We start from the raw sequence: 12,238 nt of genomic DNA, 5'->3' as shown, positions 1-12,238 counted from the left end.
GGACCAAAGAGAAGCCGCTGTGGGACAAAAGGAGCAAATCCATCTTTGTGGAGAAGCTGGAGGTTCTTGCAGGGGTTCTTGGCTGCTTGAGCATCAGGATCAATCTCCTGCTGAAATGTTTGTCTCTATAAATAATTAGTAGATTATAGATTGGCGCTGATGGAGTTAGGTCCTTGTAACTGGGCAGTATAGGGCCATTTGTGGGGCTTGTGTGTAAAGCACAAACTACAGAGTAGTAGAGGGATCTGGTGGCCTCGTCTCATCTACTGTTGGTGCTACATCAGCTCTGTGGGTCAACAGACACCATTGCAAGGAGCTTGTTAGAGGGTCTTTGTGAGACTTATGTAAAGCTGGGAGTTGATTTGAGCAGTTGTAAAATCTGAGGAACGTTTTCCACTCCTTCATTTACCATGAAAATCGTTTTCAGCTGTGAGGTTCTTCTCCTGGAGCGTCATCTGCTCACCACAGGGCGGCCGTGTCTCGGGTAAACTGAACCTCATTTTCCCTCCCTCACCTGCAGTGACATTAGTGGAGATGCTGGATTTTAGAGGTCAATGTCAAGTGCTCATCTTACCTACGTTACAAGTGGGCACTTGTGGTATTGTGCGAGGCCTCATCTTACTCCAGTTCCTGCATTTTGCTTCTCCATCTCTTGGGGCTTGTTTGAATCGGGGAACTTTGAATGCTGGGGGAGGAGAATTCAGATTTCCTGATGTTCGGTAAGTCTGTTGCCCACAGCTGCACAAGGACTTTTGGAGGGACTTGAAAATCATGCAATCAAAGGACGGTCTGGGTTGAAGGGACCTTTGGAGATCACCCAGTGCCACCCCTGCGATGAGCAGGGACATCTTCACCAGCTCAGGTTGTTCAGGGCCCTGTCCAACCTGTCCTTGAAGACCTTGGATGGGGCATCGACAACTTCTCCAGCTTGCCCATTGTGAAACCTGAGATCTGTTGTGATGCCTAGAGATGCCGAGCAGCCCGACCATCGCCCCTCAGCTCCAGCAGGACAGGGAACTGCTGGAGAGAGTCCAGCGCAGCCACCAAGATGCTGAAGGGAGTGGAGCATCTCCCGTGGGAGGAAAGGCTGAGGGAGCTGGGGCTCTGGAGCTGGACAAGAGGAGACTGGGGGGGGACTCATTCCTGGGGATCAAGATGGAAAGGGGGAGTGTCAGGAGGATCAATGTGGAGCTGGGAGTGAGATGCTCGGTAGGGCGGCCCTATGGTGTTGTTGCATTGCCACAAGATATTTTATTTTATTTTATTTTATTTTATTTTATTTTATTTTATTTTATTTTATTTTATTTTATTTTATTTTATTTTATTTTATTTTATTCCATTCTATTCTATTCTATTCTATTCTATTCTATTCTATTCTATTCTATTCTATTCTATTCTATTCTATTCTATTCTATTCTATTCTATTCTGTTTTGTTCTATTCTATTCTATTCTGGTTTGGTTTTCTTCACTCTATTTTTTCATTTTTATTTTATTTCATTTTGTTTTCGTTAATTTTGTTTTATTTAGTTCTATTTTATTTTGTTTTATTTTGTTTTGTTTTATTTCACTCTATTTTATTTCATTTTATTTCATTTTGGTTTATTTCATTCTATTTTATTTAGGGGTTTTTTTTTGTTTTATTTTTTTCTGTTTTATTTTTATTCTGTTTCATTTTATTTTATTTTCTTTAATTTATTTTCATTTTGGTTAGTTTTCTTCTATTTCATTCTGTTTTATTTCACTCTGTTTTCTTTTGTTTTGTTATATTTTACTTTCCTTCACATTATTTCATTCCATTCTATTTCATTCCATCACTTCATTTCATCTCATCCCAGAAGGTTCTCAGTCTCTGCTGTTCCATCAATCCTGTGAAGGCCGATGCTGCGCAGGTGTTTGCGGGTCCATTTGGTGGGCGGCTGCAGGTCTGTGGATGCGTCGACGTTCCCAGCGGCGGGTGCATTAATGCTGCAGAATTCACAATTCATCACTGTGCCCGCGAGAACGGGCAAGAAAACACAACGTGGGCTCCTCGCAGGAGCGTCTGAAATTCTTTGTCTTCCAAATTCTTTGTCTTGTTTAACTTTTATGGTGACGTCGCATCACAGAATCCCAGAATGTCAGGGGTTGGAAGGGCCCTGGAAAGCTCATCCAGTGCAATCCCCCCATGGAGCAGGAACACCCAGATGAGGTTACACAGGAAGGTGTCCAGGCGGGTTGGAATGTCTGCACAGAAGGAGACTCCACAACCTCCCTGGGCAGCCTGGGCCAGGCTCTGCCACCCTCACCCCCAACAAGTTGCTTCTCCTCTTGCAGTGGAACCTCCTGTGTTCCAGTTTGCACCCATTGCCCCTTGTCCTGTCACTGGTTGTCACCAGAAGAGCCTGGCTCCATCCTCCTGACACTCCCCCTTTCCATCTTGATCCCCAGGAATGAGTCCCCCCTCAGTCTCCTCTTGTCCAGCTCCAGAGCCCCAGCTCCCTCAGCCTTTCCTCCCACGGGAGATGCTCCACTCCCTTCAGCATCTTGAAGGTGAAGAGATGGAGTGAACAATCCCCCAGAACTGGGGGCTGATGCTCTCATGAAAGGCAGATGCAGCCAGGACAAAGACATCAATTAATCATCCATTTAACGAAGCAGCTGGAACCGAAGCCAGCGCTGGAGCCGGGCCAGCCCAGCAAGGGGAATTATTTGCTGCTGGAGTCGTAAAAAACTGGAACAGCTGAAGGGGTGGGATTTGGTGGGAAACTCTTGAAACTCACCATATTTCTCCACGATTTTGGTGTTGATTTATATGATGCGCCTCCCGATCCCTCTGAGACTGCGAAAAGCAGCAAAGCTGGAAGTATCCCCTCCAAAAAACGCTTTGCTATGCGAGATTGTGACCAGACACTCGGGTTTGGAGCAGGCGATGGGGTTTATTCTTCAGCGTCGGTTATTTCGGAGGTGTAGATGAAATAGGGTCCTCATTTGGGTGTTGGATTTTTGATAGAATTCCACTCCTATTTCAGCTCTTTTCCATTTCCCCTCGTGCTGTCTTGACACAGCCGGACCACGTCAGGTCTCTGCAGTCGAGACCATATTTATTACATTGTTTGTGCCTGTAGTACATGATTATTTTGTATTTTCATACATCTCAATATTACTGCTCCCCACCCCTGGCCATTCTCTCCTGCATTTTGTCATCTTCTCCCTGAGACATTCCACATCTATGGTCCTGCAGGCTCCACCATGCAAATAACAGCACCAAAAATACTAAAATCACCAAATAATTTGGGTTGGAAGGAACCTCTGAAGGTCATCGAGTCCAACCCCCCCGCCACGAGCAGGGAAAATGCTACCTGGACTTTATTCTTTAATGAAAGTTTTCTGCAGCTTTATCTAGATAGGCTTTTAGTTCTCTGCGACCTTATTCCATTCTACCTCTACTTTGCTTTTTTTTCATACCCTTTTTCCTCTTTCTTTAATTTTTTGAAGGATTTGGCTTTTTTGCTCCTTGATATAAAACAGCTGCAGGAGCTCGAAGCATTTTCTCCTTTGCTGACTTCTTCTGGAGCATCATGTATCTCTTATCTCTCTCTTATCTGTATCTGTATCTCTCCATCCTACCGACACGCGTTATTTCAAGTTTCTCATCCAAGTTTCTGTGCTCCGTCGCTTTTCGAGTCCTTCCTCCTCCCATTCCTTGATGTCTGGAGCTGTGCTGTGCAAATCCCATCCTGGCAAGTTTACTGGTGACACCAAGCTGGGAGGAGTGGTGACACTGGAAGCTGTGCTGCCATCAGAGACCTGGACAGGATGGAGAGATGGGCGGGAAAAATGTAATGAAATAGAACAAGGGCAAGTGTAGAGTCTTGAATCTGAGCAGGAACAACCCCAGGTTCCAGTGTAAGTTGGGGAATGACCTGTTGGAGAGCAGTGTAGGGGAAAGGGACCTGGGGGTCCTGGGGATAGCAGGGTGACCATGAGCCAGCACTGGGCCCTTGTGGCCAGGAAGGCCAATGGTACCTGGGGTGGGTTAGAAGGGGGTGGTCAGTAGGTCAGAGAGGTTCTCCTGCCCCTCTGCTCTGCCCTGGGGAGACCACACCTGGAATCTTGTGTCCAGTTGTGGCCCCTCAGTTCCAGCAGGACAGGGAACTGCTGGAGAGAGTCCAGCGCAGCCACCAAGATGCTGAAGGGAGTGGAGCATCTCCCGTGTGAGGAAAGGCTGAGGGAGCTGGGGCTCTGGAGCTGGACAAGAGGAGACTGAGGGGGGACTCATTCCTGGGGATCAAGATGGAAAGGGGGAGTGTCAGGAGGATGGAGCCAGGCTCTTCTGGTGACAACCAGTGACAGGACAAGGGGCAATGGGTGCAAACTGGAACACAGGAGGTTCCACTTGAATCTGAGAAGCAACTTGTTTGGGGTGAGGGTGGCAGAGCCTGGCCCAGGCTGCCCAGGGGGTTGTGGAGTCTCCTTCTGTGCAGACATTCCAACCCACCTGGACACCTTCCTGTGTAACCTCATCTGCGTGTTCCTGCTCCATGGGGGATTGCACTGGATGAGCTTTCCAGGGCCCTTCAAGCCCTGACATTCTGGGATTCCGTGGTTCATCTCAGCTTTGCATGAAAAGACTTCGAAAACTGATGTTCCTCTGATCAGGGCAGCGGAGGAGGGACCTTCACCTTCCTCAGCGTCCCCGAAATCAGATGCTCAGATGCTGCCTTGATGGCAAAAATGAAAATATTTGGATGCGGATCAAAAGAGGCGTTTTACAGCCCAAACACCTTGAGGTTCCTCTTTACTTTCATTGATGATAGTTAAAATAGTAACATATAGACGTTGCTGGTGCCTGTGATGTGATTCTTGGTGTGATGATGAGTCCCCAAGTTCCTTCATGGTCATCGGGACCAAGGATCCCCAGACATGGGTCCCTTTGCTGTAAAGCAAAAGCTTGATGGTAATTTTGGCTTTTTTCCCCCAAATTGTTTTATTTTTGCCTCTAGCTTCATACACAAGCCAAACTCATCCATTATTTTAGCAGAATATATAGTTGTGGTGTATGTCAGCGCTGGGGAAGAAGCCAATGAGGGTGTCCTGATCCCTTCCAGGACGGTGTGCAGCCTGGTCCTGGTTTTGTCCCATGTCCCCTGGCTCTGAGTCCCAACTGATGCTCAGAGGAGCCTCTTGACCAAGCTGGAAAATGAAATGCTGCTGCTTTCAAGTGCAAAAATGCCCCTTTTTATGGAGCAACCACAGGCCCTGATCAGCAGGCTGGGACGTGGGAGGTGCCGGAGGAATGATTGAGGTAAAGGAATTTATTTGCACCTTAGTTTTTCCCCTCATGAGATGATAATTTTGCTGTGCTACAGAAGAAGGTTGGGACAGTTCAGTTTAAAAATATTTGTGGCACATCCAGCGCGATAAGAATGTGTGGATTAAAATCCCAGAATCCCAGAATGTCAGGGATGGGAAGGGCCCTGGAAAGCTCATCCAGTGCAATCCCCCCATGGAGCAGGAACACCCAGATGAGGTTACACAGGAAGGTGTCCAGGCGGGTTGGAATGTCTGCACAGAAGGAGACTCCACAACCTCCCTGGGCAGCCTGGGCCAGGCTCTGCCACCCTCACCCCCAACAAGTTGCTTCTCCTCTTGCAGTGGAACCTCCTGTGTTCCAGTTTGCACCCATTGCCCCTTGTCCTGTCACTGGTTGTCACCAGAAGAGCCTGGCTCCATCCTCCTGACACTCCCCCTTTCCATCTTGATCCCCAGGAATGAGTCCCCCCTCAGCCTCCTCTTGTCCAGCTCCAGAGCCCCAGCTCCCTCAGCCTTTCCTCCCACGGGAGATGCTCCACTCCCTCCAGCATCTTGGTGGCTGCGCTGGACTCTCTGCAGCAGTTCCCTGTCCTGCTGGAACTGAGGGGCCACAACTGGACACAAGATTCCAGGTGTGGTCTCCCCAGGGCAGAGCAGAGGGGCAGGAGAACCTCTCTGACCTACTGACCACCCCCTTCTAACCCACCCCAGGTACCATTGGCTTCCTGGCCACAAGGGCCCAGTGCTGGCTCATGGTCACCCTGCTGTCCCCAGGACCCCCAGGTCCCTTTTCCCTACACTGCTCTCCAACAGGTCATTCTCCAATTTATACTGGAATCTGGGGCTGTTCCTGCCCAGATATAAGACTCTACACTTGCCTTGTGGCTGATTTTTTTTAAAAAAAGACCAAATTGCTTTTGATTTAGTCTTTGGTGACAGTTTTTAGTGGGTTTGGAAGCGAAGAGCAGGGTGTTCACGCTCTCTTGCCAAGATGCAGGGGGAAAAACCCCTTTGCTGTCCCTTTATTCAGCACTTCTACACCAGCGCACTGAAAAGCCGGCGTCCGGCTAATGAGCCATATTTGCATTTTCCGCGGCCGGTTTCCCTCAGGCGTTTCACTTCGCATTTCTCAGATCGATCGAACTTTGCCGAGGCCGTTTCGGAGGCGGCCACGCACTCGTCGGCCAACGCGCCGGGTAGAAAATGACGTTATTTCAGCGGTGACCTTGAAAAGCGACGTGGAAATGGCTGATCTGGGCAGAGCCGGCGACTCACACAAGTAAGGACATCAACGTGCTTTATTTTCCTTTTAAAGCGTTCCTCGTTAGAAGAAAAACAAAATGCTGATTGCTTAACGTTCGTTAATCATTGATGGAAGAAGTAGAAGCAGCAGATGAAGTTAATGATTTCACATGTATATTCGTCCGCTCTAGCAAAGCGTCGCAGGATTTGAAGGCGCTTTGAAGCCGCCATGGGGTTGTTGTGTCCCTGAGGTTTTGCGCTTTAATTTCTCCTGCCCATAAGTCGCTTGTTGAGTCCGGGACAGTGTGAAAGTCGCTGATTTACTCGGGGTGACTAAAACACCGTCGCCGCTTCAATCCCACAGCGTGGGGAGGGGGGTGTAGGAATTTCCACCCTAAACCGCTGCGACGGACTGGAGCGCTGGGGAAGATCGGTTAGGATTCATGTAAGCCTTTAAAACGCCGCATAAATCGTAGCCGGAGGCTCCGCTGCACCTCTCTGTGTGGCACGAGCAAATTCCCATTTCCAAATATGACTCTATCCTGTTTTTTCCTCCATTTTTTCCGTCGCCAATGACATCAACACATCACTACATAGCATGGGATCTAAGCGCTGGGTGTTGTGATGCCGCTCTTGAGGTTTGTATCTCCCTCTGTGCTTTCAGAGCTATTTTGTTCACCCCTTTTAAATTTTGGGGGTTATCAAAGTAGGTCTTCCGTCAAAAAGGGGCACTAAAAACCCTCTTTTTCATTAAAAACATGGGGATCCAGACGGGTGAGACAGAGTAGCAAAAAGCATCCTGTGTCTGGAAGGTGGGCAAATTGGTTTTAAAGGGGAGATGATGATTTGCCAAGAGGGTTGAGAAGAGCTGGGACCTGAAATCTCAGTCACGAGTTGGTTGTTTCCTTGTGCTATTTGGGTTTTTGTGGTCCTGCAGGGCCTCTCTTTCCCATCCTTTAGTGGTTGTGACGATGACGGTGGTGACCAGGGTGAGATCTCAGTGAGCAGCATATTGTGGGAAATAAAGCCCCAGCATCACATCAGCGGTGAAGCAAATCTCCGTGCAAGACCTTAAACCAGAGCAAAGGTGATTTTAGTTTGAAATGAATTCAATCCAAAGTGGATTTCACAGATCCGTACTCACGTCCTCGTACCTACTGAGTTGTGGGACCAAGACGTGTGTTGGACACAAGCTGCTTGTGTCCAGGAGGTCAGAATCAATCCCAGACTGGTTGGGGTTGAAGGGACCTCTGGAGATCCCCCAGTCCAACCCAGCTGCTCACGCAGGGTCACAGAGCAGATCACACAGGTGGGTCCAGGGGGTTTGAATGTCTCAGAGCAGGAGACTCCACACCCGCTCTGGGCAGCCTGGGCCAGGCTCTGGCACCTCCCAGCAAACAAGTTTCTGCTCATGTTCACACGGAGCCTCCTGTGTTTCAGTCTCAAAGATGCAGGATTCCTGGAGATGGGATGGAGATGGCAGCTTGTGTGTTCCTCACACCTCCTGGCTTCTTCTGAGGGTCTTCGTGTGCTTCTTCACACCTTGGAGGAGCTGCTGGTGGATGGTATGACCACCCTGTCCCATCTCCATGGCTCACCGTGTTTTACCTCTCGGTTTTGCCTCCCAACCTGAGTCTCCTGAAACGCTGCAGATAGATGTTTGCTGAGATCCTGACGACCTGATCACCTGGCTACCGTCAGCATTTGCCATTTTGTAGCCATTCTCCTGCTGTTTGTTCCTTCCGGCGTTTCCACATCCATCGTCCCCATTTGCCCAGTCTGAATACTCACAGATCTCCACAGTTTCCTGGTCCTTACGCTACATTGATACAAGATGGTTGGACTAGATGGACCTTTGAAGGCCCCTTCCAACCCAAACTATTCTGACCGTTGAAGATCCCTTCCAACCCAAACTATACCACGATTCTGTAGAAGGACTTGACGCTCTTTGCTGTTGTTGTTGGTCGCAGCTGGAGACCCAAAGGAAAGAAACTCTTGTTTTGTCCCTCTTGAATGGACAAAACTGGATCATCTCTGATACTTGGTCATGCTGGACTTGGGTGGGTGAAGCAGGGGGATGGTTTGGTCCGTGGGCATATGCTTTGCTTGCTGGCCAAGAGGACAGAGGATCTACATAGATACCGGCCGAGGTGGAGTGTCCGTCATGGCTCTTCCTTGCCAACCACACCAGCAATGGTGACGTTGCTCCAGAACCAAAAGCATGGCGCCACCTCCTCGGTAGGACCAGCACACATGGGGTGTCCATGGCTTGGTGTCTGCTGGTTGGCCCGGGACGACTTCTTGGGGCTGTTCAGGGCGCTGTGCCGAGCAGCGTTGAATTAATTCCATGAGAAATACTTTCCGAATGGATGGTTTCCACCACGCTCCATTTTGGAGCTTGGAGTTGATGCTTAAGTTGAAAAATAACAATAAAATTCAGCTTCTGCATGGCGGCTGCTCGCAGAACGACAGCAGGAAAGCGGAGCCGGCGCCGAGCGCTCCCAACAACTCGCCAGCCTTCTAAAATGTTCACACTTTGTACCGCGGGCATGTTCGTTACTTAATTAGTTTGACTTTCATTATTCTTCCTGGCAAAAGCCACCAGGATCCAAAGGTTGTTCAAAGGGCACGGAGTGATGCAATTATTTTTGCTCCTTTTTTACCTTTCCTCGTGGGTTTGCGTCTGACATGGGGCTCGGGGGAATGTGATGCTGAAACGTCCTCGTCTATGTTTTGCTGTGGGTTGTTTGAACGCATTTTAGCCCGGCTTGTCATGGAAATGCTTGTTATGATGTAGAACGCTGCGACTTTGGGATTGTTTTCAGTGTGCTAATCCTCACTGCTGCTTTTAATGCTGTGAGTGCAGCTGCATAAGTTAAAGTATATATATATAATCTCATTTTCAGCGGTGCTGCTCCTTGCAGTGATCCCTGGCTGCGTACGAGCCTCAGTCCCTGCCCAAAACGCTCCCCCTCTTTCCATCCTTAGAAAATGAAGCAGGGTTGGTTGGAAACTTTAATTATTTAGAGCGCTTTTAATTAAGTCGGTTGCTTCAACGGTGAAAGTAAAATAGTTGTGATTCAAGGTGCGGGATGCGGCGTTGTCTCCCGGATCCCATGGCTGGAGTCGGGCTGGGGACGTTGTGCCGGGTTAGTCCCGGTTTCAGCCGATGTCAGTGCTGGGGAGATGCTGCTGAGATCCCACCACGGTCCTCAGGGCTCTGCCGGCCCTGTCCTCCGCTCTTTGGGGAGGAACCTACACACACACACACAGAATCACACAGAATGGACTGGGTTGGAAAAGACCTCAGAGATCATCCAGTCCAACCCTTGGTCCAACTCCAGTCCATTGACTAGATCATGGCACTAAGTGCCATGTCCAATCTCAGTTGAAAAACCTCCAGGGCCGCTGAGTCCAGCACCTCCCTGGGCAGCCATTCCAATGCCTGACCACTCTCTCTGCAAAGAATTGCTTTCTAATAGCCAGCCTCAATTTCCCCTGGCAGAGTTGAAGCCCATGGCCCCTTGTCCTATTGCTGATGCCTGGGAGAAGAGCCCAATCCCCACCTGGCTAGAACTGCCCTTCAGGTAGTTATACCCGCTCTGCTCCTGGCTTTTCGGCGACCAAGAAATAGGTGTCCGAGGTCGGCTTCAAAAGTTTGTCTTAGAAAAGGCACAATGACACCAGGATGGAGATGCCACCACGTTCATCCTCAGCTCCTGTGTCACCTTGTACTTTCCAGTCAGGGTGAGATCCAAGGCTGCATCTACACCGAGAATTTCTTCTTTTCAAACATAATCAGTGCGATGTGCAGTGTCTTCTTCTGACGTGCCTTGCCCGAGGCTCTCGCTTACCAGCTACCTGTCAGTGGCTTTTAGGATCCCACCCCGTGCCGATTGTATCCAGATCTGCCTGGGATCCGCACACAAAGGACAAAGACTTGGTGGGTGCGCGTCTGAAATTAATAGGAATTGTATGCTCTGGGTGCTGCTCACGTGCTTGGGTCTGTGCTCAGAGGCCCTGGGAGCTGGGGGGGGCACCTGGGCACCAGTTTGCTACTAGTCGGCCACATCCCATTAATCAATAATGACCCGCATCGTTGCCAAGCCGGTGCCCATCAATCTGCTCCCCATGGGCTGAGTTTTGGAGGGACTGGTGTTCGTGGGACATTTCCCGAAGAGCAATAGGATTTGTGGTTGGGTTCTTCTGCCTCTCTTTACCTCTTGCTTTTTAAGACCTGAAAAGTGCATTTTAAAAGATAAGTGGTCCTGGGGGCTGTGTCCTCAAATGGGGGGTGTATAACATCCCGTCATCACTTCAGGGTACCCAAGGGATGTGAGTGCGCTGGAAGGATGAAGGATGGACAGAATCGGGGTGTTGGGCAGCACTGGTACCATCCTGCTCGGCAGCAGCTTTAAATAAGAAAAGAATGGATGCTAGAGACCAGCACAAGGGGGTTTCAGTGGTTCAAACACCAGATGGTTTCCCAAAAAAACCCCAACCCGACAGTTTGTGGGCACAACACACTGTCATGTAAAATATGGGCAACCTCTGCAAAGCTGCTCAAGTTAATTGTGTCTTTCTTTCCCTCTCCCCCCCCACTACGTTCCCTACTGCCTTATTTACCTCTTAATTATATCACATCTAACTGGCTCTGTAAATACCTCAGGGCAGGGATCCTCGTGTTTCGGAGGCGTCTGCTGCAGCTGCGAGTGATGGTAATAAGGGATTAATAATGATGCAACAAGCTCCGACTTTGCCTCCGTCGCTGCTACTGTTGCTGGGTGGTGGTTTTTATTTTTTTCCCTTTTCCTCCATATGGTTAGTCTAAAATATCAGCTGAGAAGAGAGGGAGGTGTTTGGAAATCTAAGCCCTGCACAAACGAAGAGAACTGAAGATGGGGGGAAAAAGAACTCATCTGCATTTTTGAAGCGGCGTTCGCTGCGCTTCGCCCGGTTCCTCTCTAAGAGGGATCCCTCCAGCCTTGGCTTTCACCCCTGCTCGTTCTGCTCGTCCCCCTTGTGCCTCCTCCTCCTGCTTCGCTGGGGCACATTGTCACCGTGTGTGGGGACAGCTGTGACCTCTCCATCTCAAGAAAGCTCCAGGAGGAATCTGAAGAGCCAGGTAAGCCCCTGTCCCCGGCCGGGGGACGGTGCCACCACGGGCTGCGCCACCCGCGAGGATGCTGAAGTCCTGCTCTGTCTCGCTGGGGTTTAGACCACAGAATTTGGTTGCTAAGCCTGATTCGGTGTCTCGGAGGCAGGTTGTGCTTTGCTGCGTGGTCCCAAACTTGTGGTCTCCCAGCCCCGGGATGTGTTTTAATGTGGAAACACTTGCAGGTGGCAACTGCTGCATCCTCCCCACAGAGCATCTCATAACGGTCGTGCCCTTGCTCGGGACCTCTGGGTATTGCTAAAATGCAAGTAAACATTCAGGAAACCAACCCATCTCCTAAAGTATTACCTGCTATTCGTCGCTTTTTTGTAGCTTTCTAGAAAACCCGATATTTTTTGTGCTCTGTCTGCTCCTGGGTGCCTGAGTGCGTAACAAGCAGGAGCAAGCGGCTGCTCCTCGGAGCTTTGCAGCTCCACGTCCCCTCGCTCCGGAGCGGCAGGAGGGAAATGCAGCTGGAAGGTGATTAAACCGGAGCTTTTGGGGCTCTTTGTGGTTGCGATGCCATGGAGGAGGAGGAAGAGGTGGCC

At 49.7% G+C, this 12,238-nt stretch overlaps 1 protein-coding gene across 8 annotated transcripts in view; it reads left to right on the top strand.

Annotated features, from left to right (window-relative positions):
* NCOA1 (nuclear receptor coactivator 1) overlaps positions 1-12,238 on the top strand; it is a 189,314-nt gene that overhangs the window by 90,091 nt on the left and 86,985 nt on the right. The window contains exon 3 of one of the 8 annotated variants that reach the window (XM_065055537.1): positions 6,427-6,572. The exons of 6 other annotated variants lie outside the window; for them this stretch is intronic. The gene's annotated coding sequence lies outside the window, so the exon portion shown is untranslated. Of the gene's footprint in view, positions 1-6,426; positions 6,573-11,413; positions 11,661-12,238 lie in introns of those variants that run through there. One more of the 8 variants, XM_065055541.1, reaches the window with a different exon arrangement.

The sequence above is a fragment of the Columba livia genome, chromosome 3, assembly GCF_036013475.1.
Source record: "Columba livia isolate bColLiv1 breed racing homer chromosome 3, bColLiv1.pat.W.v2, whole genome shotgun sequence".
Taxonomy (NCBI): domain Eukaryota; kingdom Metazoa; phylum Chordata; class Aves; order Columbiformes; family Columbidae; genus Columba; species Columba livia.
The sequence above is the reverse complement of the archived record's forward strand: the minus strand, read 5'-3'. Positions and strand labels throughout refer to the sequence as shown.